This window comes from Macaca fascicularis, chromosome 3 (assembly GCF_037993035.2).
Source record: "Macaca fascicularis isolate 582-1 chromosome 3, T2T-MFA8v1.1".
Taxonomy (NCBI): Eukaryota; Metazoa; Chordata; class Mammalia; order Primates; family Cercopithecidae; genus Macaca; species Macaca fascicularis.
The window spans coordinates 74,127,690-74,147,140 of record NC_088377.1 but is presented as its reverse complement, the minus strand read 5'-3'; the positions used below and the strand labels follow the sequence as shown (position 1 = coordinate 74,147,140).

The 19,451-nt window shown below is 46.8% G+C and overlaps 1 protein-coding gene across 13 annotated transcripts in view; it reads left to right on the top strand.

Annotated features, from left to right (window-relative positions):
• Positions 1-65: 65 nt before the first annotated feature.
• PSPH (phosphoserine phosphatase) overlaps positions 66-19,451 on the top strand; it is a 43,556-nt gene continuing 24,170 nt past the window's right edge. For 3 of the 13 annotated variants that reach the window (XM_074034949.1, XM_074034953.1, XM_074034947.1), the window contains exons 1-2: positions 66-670; positions 18,238-18,512. The gene's annotated coding sequence lies outside the window, so the exon portion shown is untranslated. Of the gene's footprint in view, positions 671-13,090; positions 13,189-18,105; positions 18,513-19,451 lie in introns of those variants that run through there. The other 10 variants (XM_074034951.1, XM_065541928.1, XM_074034952.1 and 7 more) reach the window with 7 other exon arrangements.

Below are 19,451 nucleotides of genomic sequence, written 5' to 3'. Positions count from 1 at the left end.
GCACGGCGCCTACGGTCCCACCCCTCGCGCGGCGGCCGCGGCGTCATTGCGCACGGGAGGAGCCTATTCCCGGCCGACCGTGCTCCTTGGTTCCGGAGTCGCAGCTCAGCGGGGCCCAGCTTTGTGGACCCGGGAGCCCAGGACGCAGGCGGGGCTTGTGCTTCGCGGGGGCAGGGCGTAGGGTGGGCCTCCTCCCGCCTCTACTCTCGCGGTTTGCTCCTCAGTCTCCTTTCTTTGCTGATTTTATGCCTTTCTTTCTTTTTTTGAGACAGAGTCTGGCTCTGTCGCCCTGGCTAGAGTGCGGTGGCGCGATCTCGGCTGACTGCAAGCTCCGCCCCCCGGGTTCGCGCTTTTATCTCTTTCATTGGAGCTTTCTGGACCCTGTGCTTGACGGTGCCCTAGGTGGCTTGGAGACACACGCGAGTCTGATAAGCACCCTGCCCCGGGATCATGCGGTGCTGTGAGGCCTAGCGAAGATGAAGATAGAATGCAAGGTAGAAAGTGCTGGATACCTTTAGAAAGCTGCAGAACTGGTGCGATGGGAGTTGAGACGTAAGAACCTGCCCGTCCGTAGGGCTCTGGATGCTGCTGAGGCCCGAGGCCCCCATGGCACATTTGAAAACTCACCCTTGTAGAGTCATTCCTGCCTTTGAGAGGACTCCCTATTAAGGTAAATTTCCAAAGAGCTCCACAATTGTTTCCAGTATCCAGTGTCCCGCCAAATACCAGGGATTCCGTAACACGTGATATTTTACTTTATTTATATTATTTTTGTAGACATAGGGTCTCGCTGTGTTGCCCAGGGTGGTCTCAAACTTCAGAGTTCAAGTGATCCTCCTGAGTTCAAGTGATCCTCCCGCCTCGGCCTTCCAAAGTGTTGGGATTACAGGCGTGAGCTGCCGCGCCCAGCTGATATTTTATTTTTAATAAATAATGGAAATTGTTCTGAATTCAAAAGGCACCAAAGGGCATGTAGTGGAAATTAAATCTTCCTCCCACCTCTAGTTCAACACTAGAGACAAAGTTACCCCTGGATACTCTATGAATTTTCGGAATGCTTTCTGAATGTATAAACTTATATATGAATATAATCATTTCCTCACACAAATGGCAATTCATAATACACACTGTAGGGTGTGTTATACTTTAAGTGTCTTGGAGATTGTGCTATATCAAGACTAATAGGAAGTCCTCGGTAACAGCTGCGTGATGTTCTTTGTAAGAATGACACAACTAGGGGCCAGGGCTCAGTGGCTCACGCCTGTAATCCCGGCACTTTCGGAGGCTGAGGCGGGGGCATCACATGTGCCTGAGAGTTCAAGATCAGTCGAGGCAACATAGCGAGACTCCATCTATACAAAATATACAAAAATTAGCCGGGTGTGGTGCTGCACGTCTGTGGTCCCAGCTACTTCGGAGGCTGAGGTGGGAGGATCGCTGGAATCTGGGAGGCGGAGGTTGCAGTCAGCTATGATCTTGCCACTGCACTTCAGCCTGGGCGACAGAGCTGACCCTGTCTCAAAAAGAATGACACAACTAACTGGTCACCTACTGACTAATGTTTAAGTTGTTCCTAATCTGCTATTCAGGCTGCAGTGAACATCTGGATATATGATGCTTTTAGGTGGGTTTGTGTATTTGAGAATCACAAAAACATCTATATATGTGACTAGTAGCACTGCACAATAGAAGATGAGTTATTAGTTCCATAGGCATTACATGGTGTGCATTCAGATTTATTATAACTGCTGTTAAAAATGTTATGAGGAGGCCAGACATGGTGGCGCATGCTTGTAATCCCAGCATTTTGGGAGGCCGAGGCGGGCAGATCACTTGAGGTCAGGAGTTCAAGACCATCCAGGCCAACATGGTGAAACCCCGTCTCTGTAACAATACAAACATTAGCCTAGCCTGGTGGTGTGCATCTGTGATCCAAGCTACTAGGGAGGCTGAGGCATGAGGATTGCTTGAACTCAGGAAGCAGAGGTTGCAGTGAGCCAAGATCATGCCACTGCACTCCAGCCTGAGTGACAGAGCCAGACTCTGTCTCAAAAAAAAAAGGCCAGGAACAGTGGCTCACACCTGTAATCCCAGTACTTCGTGAGGCCGAGGTGGGCAGATGACTTGAGGTCAGGAGTTCAAGACCAACCTTGCCAACATGGTGAAACCCCATCTCTACCAAAAATATAAAAAGTTAGCTGGGTGTGGTGGCGCACGCCTGTAATCCCAGCTATTTAGGAGGCTGAGGAAGGAGAATCATTTGAATTCTGGAGATGGAAGTTGCAGTGAGCCAAGATCATGTCACTGCACTCTAGCCTGGGCAACAGAGCGAGACTCCTCAAAAAAAAAAAAAAGGCCAGGCACAGTGATTCACGCCTGTAATCCCAGCACTTTGGGAGGCCGAGGTGAGCGGATCACGAGATCAGGAGTTCGAGACCAGCCTGACCAACGTGGTGAAACCCGTCTCTACTAAACATACAAAAAACAAATTAACTGGGCATGGTGGCCGGCGCCTGTAGTCCCAGCTACTCTGGAGGCTGAGGTGAGAGAATGGCATGAATCCAGGAGGTGGAGCTTGCAGTGAGCCGAGATGGTGCCACTGTACTCTAGCCTGGGCGACAGAGTGAGACTCTTTCAAAAACAAACAAACAAAAAAAACCTAGAGGATGGGTTAATGGGTGCAGCAAGCCACCATGGCATATGTATATCTGTGTAACAAAACTGCACATTGTGCACGTTTCCCTGAATTTAAAGCAAAAAAAAAAAAAAACCAGGTGTCGTGGCGCATGCCTGTATTCCCACCTACTTGTGTGGCTGAGGCAGAATTGCTTGAACCTGGGAGGCGGATGTTGCAGTGAGCCAGAATCGCAGCACTACACTCCAGCCTGAGTGACAGAGCGAGACCTGTCTCAAACATAAAAAGAATTTGTAAAAAACAGTAAGAAGAATTCCCATACTCTACCCACAGATCCTTCTATTGTAAACATCACATTTAACCCTGGAATAAGAAATTAACATTGATGCAGAATCCAATCTATAGATTTCATTCAAATTTTGCTAATTATATCATGAATGTTCTATCTCTGGCCCAGGATTCTATTTATCTAGAATTACTCTTCACATTTACTTGTCACGTTCTTCAGTCTGGAACAGTTCTGCAATTTTTCAGTCTTTAATGATCTTGGCATTTTTTTTCAGTACTGTCCTGTTATTTTACAGACTGTTCCTTACCTAAGGGTTAGTTGATGTTTCCTTATGATTTTTTTTTTTTCAAATTTTTTAAAGACGGAGTCTCGCTCTCGCTCTTTTGCCCAGGCTGGAGTGCAGTGGCGCTATCTCTGCTCTCTGCAGCCTCCGCCTCCCGGGTTCAAGTGATTCTCCTGCCTCAGCCTCCGGAGTAGCTGAGATTACAGGCACCCACCACCATGCTGGGCTAATTTTTGTACTTTTAGTAGAGTTAGGGTTTCGGCATGTTAGCCAGGCTGGTCTCAAACTCCTGACCTCAGGTCATCTACCTGCCTTGGCCTCCCAAAGTGCTAGGATTAAATGCATGAGCCACTGCACCTGGCCTGATAGTTTCTTTTTTTTTTTTTTTTTTTTGAGACGGAGTCTCGCTCTGTCGCCCAGGCTGGAGTGCAGTGGAGCGATCTCGGCTCACTGCAAGCTCCGCCTCCCGGGTTCCCGCCATTCTCCTGCCTCAGCCTCCCGAGTAGCTGGGACTACAGGCGCCCACAACCGCGCCCGGCTAATTTTTTGTATTTTTAGTAGAGACGGGGTTTCACCATGGTCTCGATCTCCTGACCTTGTGATCCGCCCACCTCGGCCTCCCAAAGTGCTGGGATTACAGGCGTGAGCCACTGCGCCCGGCCCCCTGATAGTTTCTTATGTTTAAATGCAGGTTATGGCCGGGCGCAGTGGCTCATGCCCGTAATCCCAGCCCTTTGGGAGGCCAAGGTGGGTGGACCATGACGTCAAGAGATTGAGACCGTCCTGGCCAATATGGTGCAATCCCGTCTCTACTAAAAATACAAAAAATTAGCTGGGCATCGTGCTGCACGCCTGTAATCCCAGTTACTCAGGAGACTGAGGCAGGAGAATCACTTGAACCCGGGAGGCGGAGGTTGCGGTGAGTGGAGATCACGCCACTGCACTCCAGCCTGGGCTATAGAGCAAGACTCCGTTATCAAAAAAAAAAAAAAACCAGGTTGTTCATTTTTTGCAAGAACACCAGAGAGTATGTGTCCTTTTCAAGGCATCATAGGAAGAGTCACATGATGTCAGTTTTTCTCATTCCTGGTGATGTTAACTTTGTTCACTTGGTTAATATTTGCCAGATTGCTCTACTTTAAAGTTACTAGCTTTTCTTTGTATTTAATAAGCATTTAATAAACATTTTGTGGGAAAATATGTGACTGTTCTGTTTTTCATCAGAACAGTGCCTACTAATTTAAGCATCCATCGATTTTGTTGTTGTTTTTGAGACAGGGTCTCACTGTGTCGTCCAGGCTGGAGTGCAGTAGCTCAATCACACGGCTTACTGCAGCCTGAACCTCCTGGGCTCAGCTTCTTATCTCAGCCTCCTGAGTAGCTGAGACTTCAGGTGTACACCACTATGCCTGGCTAATTTAAAACTTTTTTTTTTTTTTTAGAGATAAGGTCATGCTATGTTGCTTGGGTGAGTTTCAAACTCCTAGGCTCAAGCAGTCCTCCTGCCTCAGCCTCCCAAAGTGCTGGGGTTACAGGCATGAGCCACTGTGCCCAGCCCATCAATAATTTTTGCCTGAAACAATTATTACTGTGATCTTTGTACGAAAGTCCTCCATGGATCTGTTGCGTGCTTACATGTCTTGCTGTGTGTGCCAAGAATGCAAGGCCCAAGAATGCTCTTTATTTGGGGCTTTTCTCAGAGTTGTTTATACAGCTACTAATCTTCAGAGACAAGTTAATGTTTCCTCCTGGACAAAGAGCAGGCTTGCCCACTGCTTGGTATAAAAACAATAGATTTCAGCCTGGCATAGTGGCTCATGTCTATAAATCCAGCATTTTTTTTTTTTTTTTTTTTTTTTTTTAAGGTGGAGTCTCACTCTGCTCACTCTGTTGCCCAGACTGGAGTGCAGTGGCGCGATATCGGCTCACTGCAGCCTCCATTTTCTGGGTTCAAGTGATTCTCCTGCCTCATCCTCTTGAGTAGCTGGGACTATAGGTGCCCGCCACCACGCCTGGCTAATTTTTGTATTTTTGTAGAGACAGGGCTTCACCATGTTGGCCTGGCTGGTCTCAAACTCTTGACTTCAGGTGATTTCCCCCGCTTGGCCTCCCAAAGTGCTGGGATTACAGGTGTGAGCCACTGCGCCCAGCCATCCCAGAACTTTGGAAGGTGAAGGTGGAGGATCCTTTGAGGCCAGGAGTTCGAGACCAGCCTAGGCAACACAGTGAGACCCCATCTCTACAAAAATAAAACAATAAAACAATAAACGAGGTGGGCAGATCACCTGAGGTTGGGAGTTTGACACCAGCCTGACCAACATGGAGAAAACCCATCTCTACTAAAAAAATACACAATGAGCCAGGTGTGATGGCACTGTAATCCCAGCTACTGGGGAGGCTGAGGCAGGAGAATAGCTTGAACCCAGGAAGTGGAGGTTGCGGTAAGTCAAAATAGCACCATTGCATTCCAGCCTGGGCAACAAGAGCGAAACTCTATCTCTAAAAAATAAAAAATAAATAAAAAACAATAAAAAACAAAAACACAAACAGTAGATTCCCCGAGCTGAGTGTTCCTTAGCTGTAATCCAAACCCACCGTCTTTGAGGCATCCATCTGGGTCATGTCGTGTTACCCCATGGAAGTTGGAGGGAAAAGGGAAGTGATGCAATTATTGTACTGCCTGTGCTGCTTGCTATGCTGTAAGCAATAAAGTTCTTTGAGACAGGAGACTTGTTTTTTGTTTTTTTTTTTTTTTTGAGACAGAGTCTTGCTCTGTCACCCAGGCTACAGTGCAGGGGCACGATCTTGGCTCACTGCAGCTTCTGCCTCCTGGGTTTAAGTGATTCTCCTTGCCTCAGCCTCCTGAGTAGCTGAGACTACAGGCACGCGCCACCACACCCAGCTAATTTTTGTATTTTCAGTAGAGACAGGGTTTCACCATGTTGACCAGGATGATCTCGATCTCCTGACCTCGTGATCCACCTGCCTCAGCCTCCCAAAGTCCTGGGATTACAGGTGTCAGCCATGGTGACTGACCTATTATCCGTGCTTGGCCAGGAGTCTTGTTTCTTAGGCCACATCCATAAAACAAGCAAGAGGCTGATGTATTAGTTTGTAAGTAGGGTAAAATCAAATCTCAAACCTAACAGTTTGCAAGTGGTAATTTTCTATTCATTTTTTATTTCATATATATTTTTGAGATAGGGTCTCACTCTGGTGCCCAGGCTGGAGTGCAGTGGCGCAGTCACTGCTTACTGCAACCTCAACCTCCTGGGCTCAAGTGATCCACCATCGTGCCTGGCTAATTTTTTTTTAGAGACAAGGTCTCTGAAAAGCTGTGTTGCTCAGGCTGGTCTTGAATTCCTGCCTCAAGCGATCCTCCCACTTTGGCCTACCAAATTGCTAGGTAGGATTCAGAAGTGAGCCACTGCACCTGGCCAATTTTCTGCTTTCATCATTCATTTCACACTTATTGGTTGGAATTCTGCTGTAAGGAAGAACTTTCCCTTCTCCTCCGTGAATGAGTGAATGAGTGAATGAATTTGTATCAGTATGGATTCAAGAATTCTTTTTTTTTTTTTTTTTGGAAACAGAGTTTCACTCTTGTTGCCCAGGCTGGAGTGCAGTGGTGCCATCTCAGCTCACTGCAACCTCCACCTCCTGGGTTCAAGCGCTTGCCCTGCCTTAGCCTCCCGAGTAGCTGGGATTACAGGCATGCACCACCATGCCCAGCTAATTTTGTATTTTTAGTAGAGATGGTGTTTCTCCATGTTGGTTAGGCTGGTCTCGAACTCCCAACCTCAAGTGATCTGCCTGCCTGGATTATAAGCATGAGCTGCCACACCTGGCCCTTTTTATTTTTTTTTTGAGATGGAGTCTCACTGTGTCACCCAGGCTAAATAAAGTGCAGCGGCGCAATCATTAGCTCACTGCAGCTTTGAACTCCTGGGCTCAAATGATACTCTCACCTCAGCCTCCCAAGTAGCTAGCCTCAAGCGATCCTCCTGCCTCAGCCTCTCAAAGTGCTGGGGTTACAGGTGCCAGCCATGGTGACTGACCTATTATCTGATTTTAGCCAGCAATGTTGTTTTTCTTAATATTATTCTTACACTGTTAATTAAATGTGATTTAAATAATCTTTTAACTCTCAGTTATTATAGATGAAACAGCCTGCAAAAACTCACCTTTGTTTATTCCATAATCTTTGTCCTCCTAATTTTTCTATTGCATCATTTCTATATTGTCAGAGTAGATAACATTTACATTGTTTTTTCTCCCCAAAACCTGGGTTTGTTTAGTCTTAGTTTTGCAGGTCTATACACTCAGTGCTCCTGCTTGTCCCTTTGCTGAAGTTCCCTTTGCTATCCATTGGTGAGTAATGTTTATTCATTAGCAGTTTCCTCAAGAAAAACATTCCCATGGGAGGCCGGGCACAGTGGTCCATGCCTGTAATCCCAGCACTTTGTGAGGCCGAGGCGGGTGGACCACCTGAGGTCGGGAGTTTGAGACCAGCCTGACCAACATGGAGAAACCCTGTCTCTACTAAAAATACAAAAATAGCCAGGCGTGGTGGCACATGCCTGTATTCCCAGCTACGCAGGAGGCTGAGGCAGGAGAATCGCTTGAACCTAGGAGGCAGAAGTTTCGGTGTGCCAAGATCACGCCATTGCACTCCAGCCTGGGCAACAAGACGAAACTCTGTCTCAAAAAAAGAAAAATATTCCCATGGGAAAAATATCCCCAGAATTCCTGTATGTTCAAAACTATCGTTTCTAGCCTTTGTGTGTGAATGATGGCTTGGCTTGTTTTAAAACAAAAAATCACTGGCTCATACTTTATTCATTTATTTTTTTGAGACAGGGTCTTGCTCTGTTGTTCAGGCTGGAGTGCAGTGTCACGATCACAGCTCACCGTAGCTTCCACCCTGGGGCCCAAGCCATCCTCCCACCTTAGTTTCCCAACAGGTGTGCGCCACCACGCCCAGTGAATTTTTTTTTTTTTTTTTTTGTAGAGACAGGGGTTGGGTGGGTGGGGGGGTGTCTCATGTTGCCCAGGCTAGTCTTGAACTCCTGACCTCCAGTGATCCTCCTACTTTGGCCTCCCAAAGTACTGTACTAGGATTACAGGCATGAGCCACCACGCCTGACCTGTATATCTTTAAATATTTATTTATATTTAGAGATGGGGAGTCTTACTCTGTTGCTGAGGCTGGCCTTGAACTCCTGGCCTCATGTGATCCTCCTACCTCAGCCTACCTAATAGCTGGGACTACAGGTTCAAGTCACCACACCCAGTTAAATACTTATTTGTTCTAATGTTTTGGTTATCTTCATTGGAAATTTCAATTGTGCATGTTGGCTGTCTTTGGTCTGTCTTCTTTAGCTATATATATATATATATATATTTTTTTTTTTTTTTTTTTTTTGAGATAGAGTCTCACTTTATCACCCAGGCTGGAGTGCAGTGGTGCTCACTGCAACCTCCCCCTCCCAAGTTCAAGCAATTCTCTTGCCTCAGCCTCCCAAGTAGCTGGGATTACAGGTGTGCACCACCTCGCCTGGCTAATTTTTGTATTTTTTGTAGAGACAGGGTTGGTCTTGTTGGCCAGGCTGGTCTTGAACTCCCAACCTCAGGTGATCCACCCACCTTGGCCTCCCAAAGTGCTGGGATTACAAGCGTGAGCCACTGCACCTGGCCAACTATCATTTTTTCTCTAATTACATTTAATTTTTTTGGTTTATATTGTTTGCTTTTCTCATTTTTATCCATATTGGTTAGTATATTTTTCATAGTGTCCACTTTTATTTTTGCTCCTTTTAGCTTCATCTTCACTTCTGTGATGGTTATTTTACCTGTTTTTTGGAGATGGTGTCTCAATATGTTTCCTAGGCCGGATTTGAACTCCTGGGATCAAGTGATCCTCCTGCCTCAGCCTCCTGAGTAGTTGGCATTATAGGCACGTGCCACCATGCCCAGTGTGATAGTTATGTTTTTTCCTTCTACATCCTTTTTTTTTTTCCCTTTCGAGACAGGGTCCCATTCTGTCGCCCAAGCTGGAGTGCAGTGGCATGAACATGTCTCATGAACTGCATGAACTGCAGCCTCAACCTCCGGGGCTCAAGCTTTACTCCTACCTCAGCCTCCTGTGTAGCTGGGACCACAAGCACTTGTCACCATGCCTGGATGATTTTTTGATGTTTTGTAGAGACAGTGCTTCACTTTGTTGCCTATGCTGGTCTTGAACTCCTGGCCTCAAGCAATCCTTCTGCTTTGGCCTCCCAGACTGCTGAGATTACAGGTGCCTGGCTCCCTTCTGCTTCTTTCCTGGATTTTGTCAGTTTTGTCTTATTTTGTCATCTTTTCCATGAATCTCTATATTTGTATTTTTGTTTTTCCTTCTTGGAAATAATTCATTAAGTTTTTTTCAGACAGTTTTTTTTGTTTGTTTGTTTTTGGTTTTTTTTGAGACAGAATCTCGCTCTGTTGCCCAGGCTGGAGTACAGGGATCTTGGCTCACCGTAACGTCCACCTCCCGGGTTCAAGCAATTCTCCTGCTTTAGCCTCCCAAGTAGCTGGGATTATAGGTGCATGACACCACACCCTGCTAATTTTTGTAGTTTTAGTAGAGACGAGGTTTCACCCTGTTGGCCAGGCTTGTCTGGAACTCCTGACCTCAGATGATCCACCGGCCTCAGCCTCCCAAAGTGCTGGGATTACAGGCATGAGCCACTGTGCCCGGCCCAGATCTTTTTTTTTTTTTTTTTTTTTTGAGACGGAGTCTTGCTCTGTTGCCGAGGCTGGAGTGCAGTGGCCGGATCTCAGCTCACTGCAAGCTCTGCCTACCGGATTTACGCCATTCTCCTGCCTCAGCCTCCCGAGTAGCTGGGACTACAGGCACCCGCCAACTCGCCCGGCTAGTTTTTTGTATTTTTTAGTAGAGACGGGGTTTCACTGTGTTAGCCAGGATGGTCTCGATCTCCTGACCTCGTGATCCGCCCGTCTCGGCCTCCCAAAGTGCTGGGATTACAGGCTTGAGCCACCACGCCCGGCCTCAGATCTTTTTTTTTTGAGACAGAGTCTCGCTGTGTCACCCAGGCTGGAGTGCAGTGGCACAATCTCAGCTGACTGCAACCTCTGCCTCCCAGTTCAAGCAGTTCTCCTGCCTCAGCCTCACGAGTAGCTGGGATTACAGGCGTGCACTATCACGCCGGACTAATTTTTGTATTTTTATTAGAGACAGTGTTTTGCCATGTTGCCCCAGCTAGTCTTGAACTCCTGGCCTCAAGTGATCTGTCTACCTCGGCCTCCCAAAGTGTTGGGATTGCAGGCATAAGCCACTGTGCCCAGCACACTCACATGCTTCTGATGTCTCTCCATGTCCAAATTTTCTCTTCTTACAAGGACACCGGTCAGATTCAATTAGGGCTCACTCTGAAGACCTCATTTTAACATAATCACCTCTTTAAAGACATTGTCTCCAAGCCAGACCAGGTGGCTCACACCTGTAATCCCAGCACTTTGGGAGGCCGAGGCAGGCAGATCACAAGGTCAAGAGATCAAGATCATCCTGCCCAACATGGTGAAACCCCGTCTCTACTAAAAATACAAAAATTAGCTGGGCATAGTGGCAGGCACCTGTGGACCCAGCTATTCGGGAGGCTGAGGCAGGAGAATCGCTTGAATCCGGGAGTCAGAGGTTGCAGTGAGCTGAGATCGTGCCACTGCACTCCAGCCTGGGCCACAGAAAGATTCTGTCCCCCCCAAAAAAAAAAAGAGAGAGAGAGTCTTGCTATGATAACCAGGCTGGTCTTGCATTCCCGGGCTCAAGCAATCCTCTCGCCTTGGCCTCCCAAAGTGTTTGGATTACAGGTGTGAGTTTCCGTGCTGGCCAAAACAGAATGTTAGAGACACACATTGAATTTACTTGGAAGGCTGATTCTTTTCCCACGCCCTCCCTAGGAAGGTGAGCTGGGTGTTCGGACCTTAACCTTGGGTTACACCCCTTGGGCATCTTCACCCCTTGGGTTACAAGGGTTTCAACTCCCTTTCTGCTTGATTGAGCCTTGCCCTCAGTTCTTTTTATCCCTGCTCTGCTCTGCTTGTTTCAAACAACACATGTTTGCACTGTGGCACGAACGGCTCATCTTCAGAGAGTCTATTTTTGCTGGTGTTTTCTGGGATCTGCATCTGCCTCTTCCCATGTAACTTTGGTAGCCCTTGTGCAGGTCTTGGAGTCTCCAGTGACTTTGTGTCTCCTAGTTTTGTTGAATATGGGATTTCTGCCTCATTCCCCCCTACCACCATATCTCCCTATCACTTTGCATAATTTCTAGGAGGAGGAAGGGGAAGATTCAGTCAAATATTGCCACAGTTCTTTTTTTTTTTTTTTTTGAGACGGAGTCTCGCTCTGCCGCCCAGGCTGAAGTGCAGTGGCCACGGAGTCTCGCTCTGCCGCCCAGGCTGAAGTGCAGTGGCCAGATCTCAGCTCACTACAAGCTCCACCTCCCGGATTTACGCCATTCTCCTGCCTCAGCCTCCGGAATAGCTGGGACTACAGGCGCCCGCCACCTCGCCCAGCTAGTTTTTTGTATTTTTTGGTAGAGACAGGGTTTCACTGTGTTAGCCAGGATGGTCTCGATCTCCTGACCTCGTGATCCGCCCGTCTCGGCCTCCCAAAGTGCTGGGATTACAGGCTTGAGCCACCGCGCCCGGCCTGCCACAGTTCTTATACTGTAATCATATCACTTTGTAATATAAATTTCTCCCACTTTTTCCATTATAAAGATAGCTCACAACAAAATCCCAGCGCTTGAACCCAGAAGGCAGAGATTGTAGTGAGTTGAGATTGCACCACTGAACTCCAGCCTGGACAGTGACAGAGCCAGACCCTGTCTCAAAAATATAAACAAATGAATAATGTTTCCTTTTTTATATAGATATATAGACATGGATATATAACCATATACCATACCTGGATGTAGACACACATAGAGATTTCTTTGTTCAAAAATGGGGTCTCAAATGATATATATGTTCTGCAACTTCCCTTATTCATGTGACATATGGGCATATTTCCATGGCATGACTTATTTTGAATGACAATGTTTATATTAAATCACATTTCAAACTGTGTTCACTGTGCTCTTTCAAGACATTTATATTATTTTAATGTATTGGTTTTTGTTTTTTTTTTGAGACGGCGTCTTTCCCTGTCGCCAGGCTGGAGTGCAGTGGTGCAATCTTGGCTTACTGCAACCTCCGCTTCCTGGGTTCACACGATTCCCCTGCTTCGGCCTCCCGAGTAGGTGGGATTACAGGCACATGCCACCACGCCTGGCTAATATTTTGTATTTTGGTAGAGATGGAGTTTCACCATGTTGGCCAGGATGGTGTCCATCTCCTGACATTGTGATCTGCTCTGCCTCGGCCTCCCAAAGTGCTGGGATGACAGGTGTGAGCCACTGCGCCTGGACGGCAGTGTATTGGTATTTAATGTATTGATAAGAAATATTACATTTATTAGCAAATATTTTATACACACAGATATAAAAAGCATCTGTATACCTACCATCCTACTTAAAGGAATATTATTGTTATAGTATCATTATTAACTCTACATACCTTTTCTCAGTCTCATTTCCTTTCTTACTTTCAGAAGTAACTACAGTCCTGAATTTTATGTTGTAAGTTATCATTTATGACATTAAATGATAGTCTCTTTTTAAAGTTTCCGGTGGCTATTGGAGTATCACAGTAACTGAGAATGTTCACAGTACTGCTGTGAAAATTCTTACATATATGTGGCTCCTCCAGTCATACAAGTGTCAGTTTTTTTGTTTGTTTGTTTGTTTTTTTGAGACGGAGTTTTGTTCTTGTTGCCCAGGCAGGTGTGCAATGGCATAATCCTGGGTCACCACAACCTCCGCCTCCCGGGTTCAAGCGATTCTCTTGCCTCAGCCTCCTGAGTAGCTAAGATTACAGGTATGCGCCACTACACCCAGCTAATTTTGTATTTTTAGAGGAGACAGGGTTTCTCCATGTTGGTCAGGCTGGTCTCAAATTCCTGACCTCAGGTGATCTGCCCACCTCAGCTTCTCAGAGTACTGTGATTACAGGCATGAGCCACTGCACCCAGCCTCTTTTTTTTTTTTTCTTTTTTTTGGGGGGTGGAGTCTCACTCTGTCACCCAGGCTGGAGTGCAGTGGCGTGATCTTAGCGCAGCCTCAACCTCCTAGGCTTAAGTCATCCTCCCACCTCAGCTACCCAAGTACTTGGGATTCGAGATGTGTGCCACCACGTCCAGCTAATTTTGTTTATTTTTTGTACAGATTAGTTCTCAATATGTTGCCCAGGGTGGTCTTGAACTCCTGGGCTCAAAGGATCCTCCCATCTAGGCCTCCCAAAGTGCTAGGATTAGAAGCATGAGGCACCACACCCAGCCAGCTTAATCATGCCAGTTTCTCCTGAGTGTCTTCCTCAGGTGGAATTGCTGGGTCGTAGAAATTGCTTGTGTTTAATGTTTTTTGTTTGTTTGTTTTTTAGATGGAGTCTCGCTCTGTCGCCCAGGCTGGAGTGCAGGGGTGCGATCTTGGCTCACTGCAGCTCCGCCTCTTGGGTTCATGCCATTCTCCTGCCTCAGCCTCCCAAGTAGCTGGGACTACAGGCACCTGCCACCACGCCCGGCTAATTTTTTTTTTTGTATTTTTAGTAGAGATGGGATTTTACCGTGTTAGCCAGGATGGTCTTGATCTCCTGACTTCGTGATCCGCCCACCTCAGCTTCCCAAAGTGCTGGGATTACAGGAGTAAGCCACTGCGCTCCGCCGCTTGTGTTCAATGTTACTGAATAACACCATGTTGTTTCCGGAGGGCTTGTTTCAATTTACTATACTTTAGAAGGCTATTAGCACTGAATGACTTTTAAAAAGAGTACATGATTCTAACATAATTAGCCATTAGAAAATTTGTGGCTGGGCACGGTGGCTCACTCCTATAATCCCAGCACTTTGGGAGGCCAAGGCAAGTGAATCACCTGAGGCCAGGGGTTCAAGACCAGCCTGTCCAACATGGTGAAACCCCATCTGTACTAAAAATACAAAAATTAGCCGGGCATGGTGGTGCATGCTTGTAATCCCACCTACTTGGGAGGCTGAGGCAGGTGAATCGCTTGAACCCGGGAGGCAGAGGTTGCAGTGAGCTGAGGTCACGCTGCTGCACTCCAGCCTGGGTGACAGAGAGAGAATCCATCTCAGGAAAAAAAAAAAAAAAAAAAAAATGTTAGCTTACAAAAATGTGATCTATAGAAAATCTTTCAGAGCCGGGTAAAGTGGATCATGCTTGGACTTGAGCCCAGGAGTTGGAGACTAATGAGACCCAGGCTCTACTAAACATAAAAAAAAACAGCCTCGTGTGGTGGCACACACCTGTGGTCCCACCTGCTCAGAAGGCTGAGGCAAGAGGATTGTTTGAGCCTAGGAGTTTGAAGCTTCAGTGAGCTATGATCATGCCACTGCACTCCAGCCTGGGTGACAGTGAGACCCTGTCTCAAAACAAAAAAAAAAAGAAGAAAGAAAACCTTTAGGAACAGTAGTATGACCTGTATTACTTTTGACTAACCAATTGTGATTAAAACTTTGCAAAATAATTTGCTAATATTTTTATTATACCTTCATTATGCTATATTGTATTTGGTTCTCACGTGCTATTATTCCAGTAATTATGCCTTCATTATGGTGTATTGTATTTGGTTCACTTGTGCTATTATTCCAGTAAGAACAGCATTGAAGCTTTTTTTTTTTTTTTTTTGCTTTTTGTGTTTTTAGACAGAGTCTGGCTTTGTCACCCAGGCTAGAGTGCAGTGGTGTAATCTCGGTTCACTGCAACCTCTGCCTCCTGGGTTCAAGTGATTCTTCTGCCTCAGCCTCCCCAGTAGCTGAGATTACAGGTGCCCGCCACCAGGCCTAGCTACTTTTTGTATTTTTAGTAGAGATGGGGTTTCATCATGTTGGCCAGGCTGGTCTCGAACTCGTGACCTCAGGTGATCCTCCCGCCTCGGCCTCCCAGAGTGCTGAGGTTACAGGCGTGAGCCACTCTGCCCAGCCTGATGAAGCATATTTTAATCTGTTTCACAGTTTTGCTTTCTCTGACAAGATTACCTCCTGGTTGTTATATGTGACCACTCATTAGTGTCTTCTAGGCAACTATATATATTTTTAATGTGATGTGCTCTAGCAAAACAATGTCTACAATACAGCCATCTCATGCCCACAAGTATTAATACAGGTGTGAGTGTGAGGTTGATTCCAGGACCATGAAGAGGTGACAGATTTTAATTAATTAACTAATTTTTCAGAGACAAGGGCTTGCTCTGTTACCCAGGGTGGAGAACAGTGGCATGATCACAGCACACTGTAACCTTGAAATCCTGAGCTCAAATGATCCTCCCGCCTCAGCCTCCCAAGTAGCTGGGACTGCAAGCATGCACCACCACACCCAGCCAGATTTTAGTAAATATAAATATTTTATCTGAAATTTTTTTTTTTTTTTTTTTTTTTTTTTTTTTTTTTTGAGACGGAGTCTCGCTCTGTCCCCAGGCTGGAGTGCAGTGGCCGCATCTCAGCTCACCGCAAGCTCCGCCTCCCGGGTCTACGCCATTCTCCTGCCTCAGCCTCCCGAGTAGCTGGGACTACAGGCGCCCGCCACCTCACCCGGCTAGTTTTTTGTATTTTTTAGTAGAGACGGGGTTTCACCGTATTAGCCAGGCTGGTCTCGATCTCCTGACCTTGTGATCCGCCCGTCTCGGCCTCCCAAAGTGCTGGGATTACAGGCTTGAGCCACCGCGCCCGGCCTTATCTGAAATTTTTAAGAATATTTAATATTTTAAGGAATATTTAATGTTAAACATTTATGAAATACAAATAGCATAAGTTAACTCTTCTAGCCTTCCACATTTACTTACTTGAGTTTCTTTTCCCCTCAAAATAAATTCTCAGTTACCACTTAGATACAAACATCTGGTGTTTAACATTTTGTTTCTTTTATTATGCTTTTGGTTTTTGTGTGTTTTTTTGAGATGGATTCTCATTCTGTTGCCCAGGCTGGAGTGCAGTGGCGTGATCTCACCTCACTGCAACCTCCCCTCCCAGGTTCAAGCGATTCACCTGCCTCAGCCTCCCAAGTAGCTGGGATTACAGGCAGGCGCCACCATGGCAGGCTAATTTTTATATTTTTAGTAGAGACAGGGTTTCAAATTGTTGGCCAGGCTGGTCTTGAACTCCTGACCTCAGGTGATCCACCCGCCTCGGCCTCCCAAAGTGCTGGGATTACAGGCGTTAGCCAATGTGCCCAGCCTATTATGCTTTTTAAAAAACTACAGCAGGCTGGGTGTGGTGGCTCATGCCTGTAATCCCAGCACTTTGGGAGGCTGAGGTGGGCAGATCATTTGAGGTCAGGAGTTTGAGACCAGCCTGGCCAACATGGTGAAACCCAGTCTCTACTAAAAACACAAAAACTAGCTGGGCATGGTGGCGTGCGCTTGTAATCCCAGCTACTGGGGAGGTTGAGGCAGGAGACTCACTTGAACCCAGGAGGCGGAGGTTGCAGTGAGCTGAGATCACACCACTGCACTCCAGCCTGGGAAACAGTGAGACTCAGCCTCGGGAAAGGAAAAAAATTGTGTTTTGGTGAGGAGGGTCCTGTAGCTAAGGGCAGAGATGCTGTGACCAAGTGTCCCACCCCAGGGATTGCATCCTCTGTGTGGGTAAGCAACGTAGAGTGAGCCTGGAGTTCAGACTGTCAGCCTTTGAGGTTCCAGGTTGTGTTTTAGAGTGGACCTCGATGCCCAGCTCTAGCCAGCTAACTCTAGTGGTAAATGTTTGGGGGAAACACCCGTTATTTATTGTAGTTACATGCAAGGAGCTGGGCAAGTGACACATGGAATTCATATATATATTTTTAAACCAGTCTTACTCTGTTGCTCAGGCTGTAGTGCAGTGGCACGATCGTGGCTCACTGCAACCTCCTTCCCCGGGGTTCAAGCAATTCTCCTGCCTCAGCCTCTCAAGTAGCCGGGACTACAGGCATGCACCACCATGCCTCGCTAATTTTGTATTTTTGCTCCAGACGGAGTTTTGCCATGCTGGCCAGGCTGGTCTGGAACGCCTGACCTCAGGTGATCCGCTTGCCTCAGCCTCCAAAAGTGCTGGGATTACAGGCTTGAGCCGCCGAGCCTGGCCAGAAAAATTTTAAAAAGAAATAGGCCGGGCGCGGTAGCTCACACCTGTAATCCCAAGACTTTGGGAGGCCGAGGAGGGAGGATCGCTTGAGCCCAGGAACGGGAGCCCCCCCATCTCTATTTAAAAACATAAATAAAAATTAAAAATAAAATAACAACAAGGTGCAAAGACTCATTTTGTTACTCATGGTTGCATTTTAATTGAGAATATAAGTAGTCTTGGCCGGGTGTGGTGGCTCACGCCTGTAATCCCAACACTTTGGGAGGCCGAGGTGGGCGGATCACGAGGTCATCTTGGCTAACATGGTGAAACCCCGTCTCTACTAAAAATACAAAAAATTAGCTGGGTGTGGTGGCGGGCGCCTGTAGTCCCAGCTACTTGGGAGGCTGAGGCAGGAGAATGCTGTGAACCCAGGAGGCGGAGCTTGCACTAAGCCGAGATCGTGCCACTGCACTCCAGCCCAGGCGACCGAGAGAGACTCCATCTCAAAAAAAAAAAAAAAAAAAAAAAAAAAAAGAATATAAGTAGTCTTTGAAGTTCTTTTGGGACCTACAGTGCTGCAAGCGCATAATGCCAAACGTGGATTTCAAAAGAGGCCCCCCGACGGGGTTTTATTAATTGCAAAATCAGTGCAGCGGTCCCTTGCTTCCCTCACCTACCCTTAGATCCTAAGTGGTGGTGGCGGCAGCGCGGAGCAGCTTCTGAAGGTCCAGGAGCTTAAAGCGGAGGTGCCACGGGGCGCGGCTTTGCCGAAAAAGCAAAAGCTCACTCCGCACCGTGCACTTCTCGGAATACAGGCGCTGAGCCCCCGGAGGAGGAGAGGGCTGGTTCCGGGAGCCCCTCCCCTGGGGCGGGGCCAAAGCGTCCTCCCAGCCCGGCTTTGCAGAACAGAGATCTGGTGTCTCCAGTTTACTCATCAGAAGCCACCCTGCTTATCAGCAGATTTCAAGAGAGCGTTCAGTGGAGGCCCTGAGTCTGCACAGTTCACCTCCCTGGGAACTGCTCGCCTGAGCATTGGAGCCGGCGCTGGCCCCCTGCAGCCGAAAGGAGCCCCGGAGGCCCAGGACACAGCGTGAGTCCTGGCTTGTGCTTTCCCTGCACCCAACTTTCTGATTTTGCCGACTTTCCTTTTCCTCTTCCAGGCTTCCTCTCTGAGTCTACATTTCTTCTTAATCGCATAGGCAGATCATTTCCTAGAATCTTCAGGCTTGCTTTTCATTGATTTATGTTTTGGGTAACTTCACTTGTCTAATCTTACAGCAGCCGCATGTTGCCAAACAGCATGAATGAATGATGCAATCCCTTGCACACAGGAGCACCCTCAGTGCAAGACTGGGGCAGTCCCCAAACTCAGAGTTGAAGTGTCCGAGTTTGTCTTCTTTCCCATTAGAATTAGAATTTTAAAATAAGTACTTACCAGATACATTGTTATAACGATACAACGTCAAGTTGGGAATTAAATCATGTTTTCATTCATTAAATATATTTACTATATTTTATTTTCTTTTTTAATTTTTTTTTTTTGACAGAGTCTCATTCTGTTGCCCAGGCTGGAGTGCAGTGGCGCGATCTCGGCTCACTCCATCCTCCGCCTACAGGGTTCAAAGGATTCTCCTGCCTCAGCCTCCCGAGTAGATGGGTGTGGGCCACTATGCCCAACTAATTTTTTAATTTTTGTATTTTTAGTAGAGACAGGGTTTCACCATGTTAGCCAGGCTGGTCTCAAACTCCTGGCCTCAAGCGATCCACCTGCCTCTACCTCCCAAAGAGCTGGGATTACAAGCATGACCACTGTACCTGGCCACTATATTTTCTTTATGTATGATTTGCATATTATTACTTTTTAAATATTTGATGACTGATATTGGAATGAGGATCAGGGAGGAAAATAATAAAATCCAAGATTTCTGTATTACAGTGCCAAGTAGGTTTTCAATATCATGACCATAGCCCTGTCACTATCATGTTGGTGAAACAAAGTAGTCAGGACTTTTAAAATTTTCAAATGATG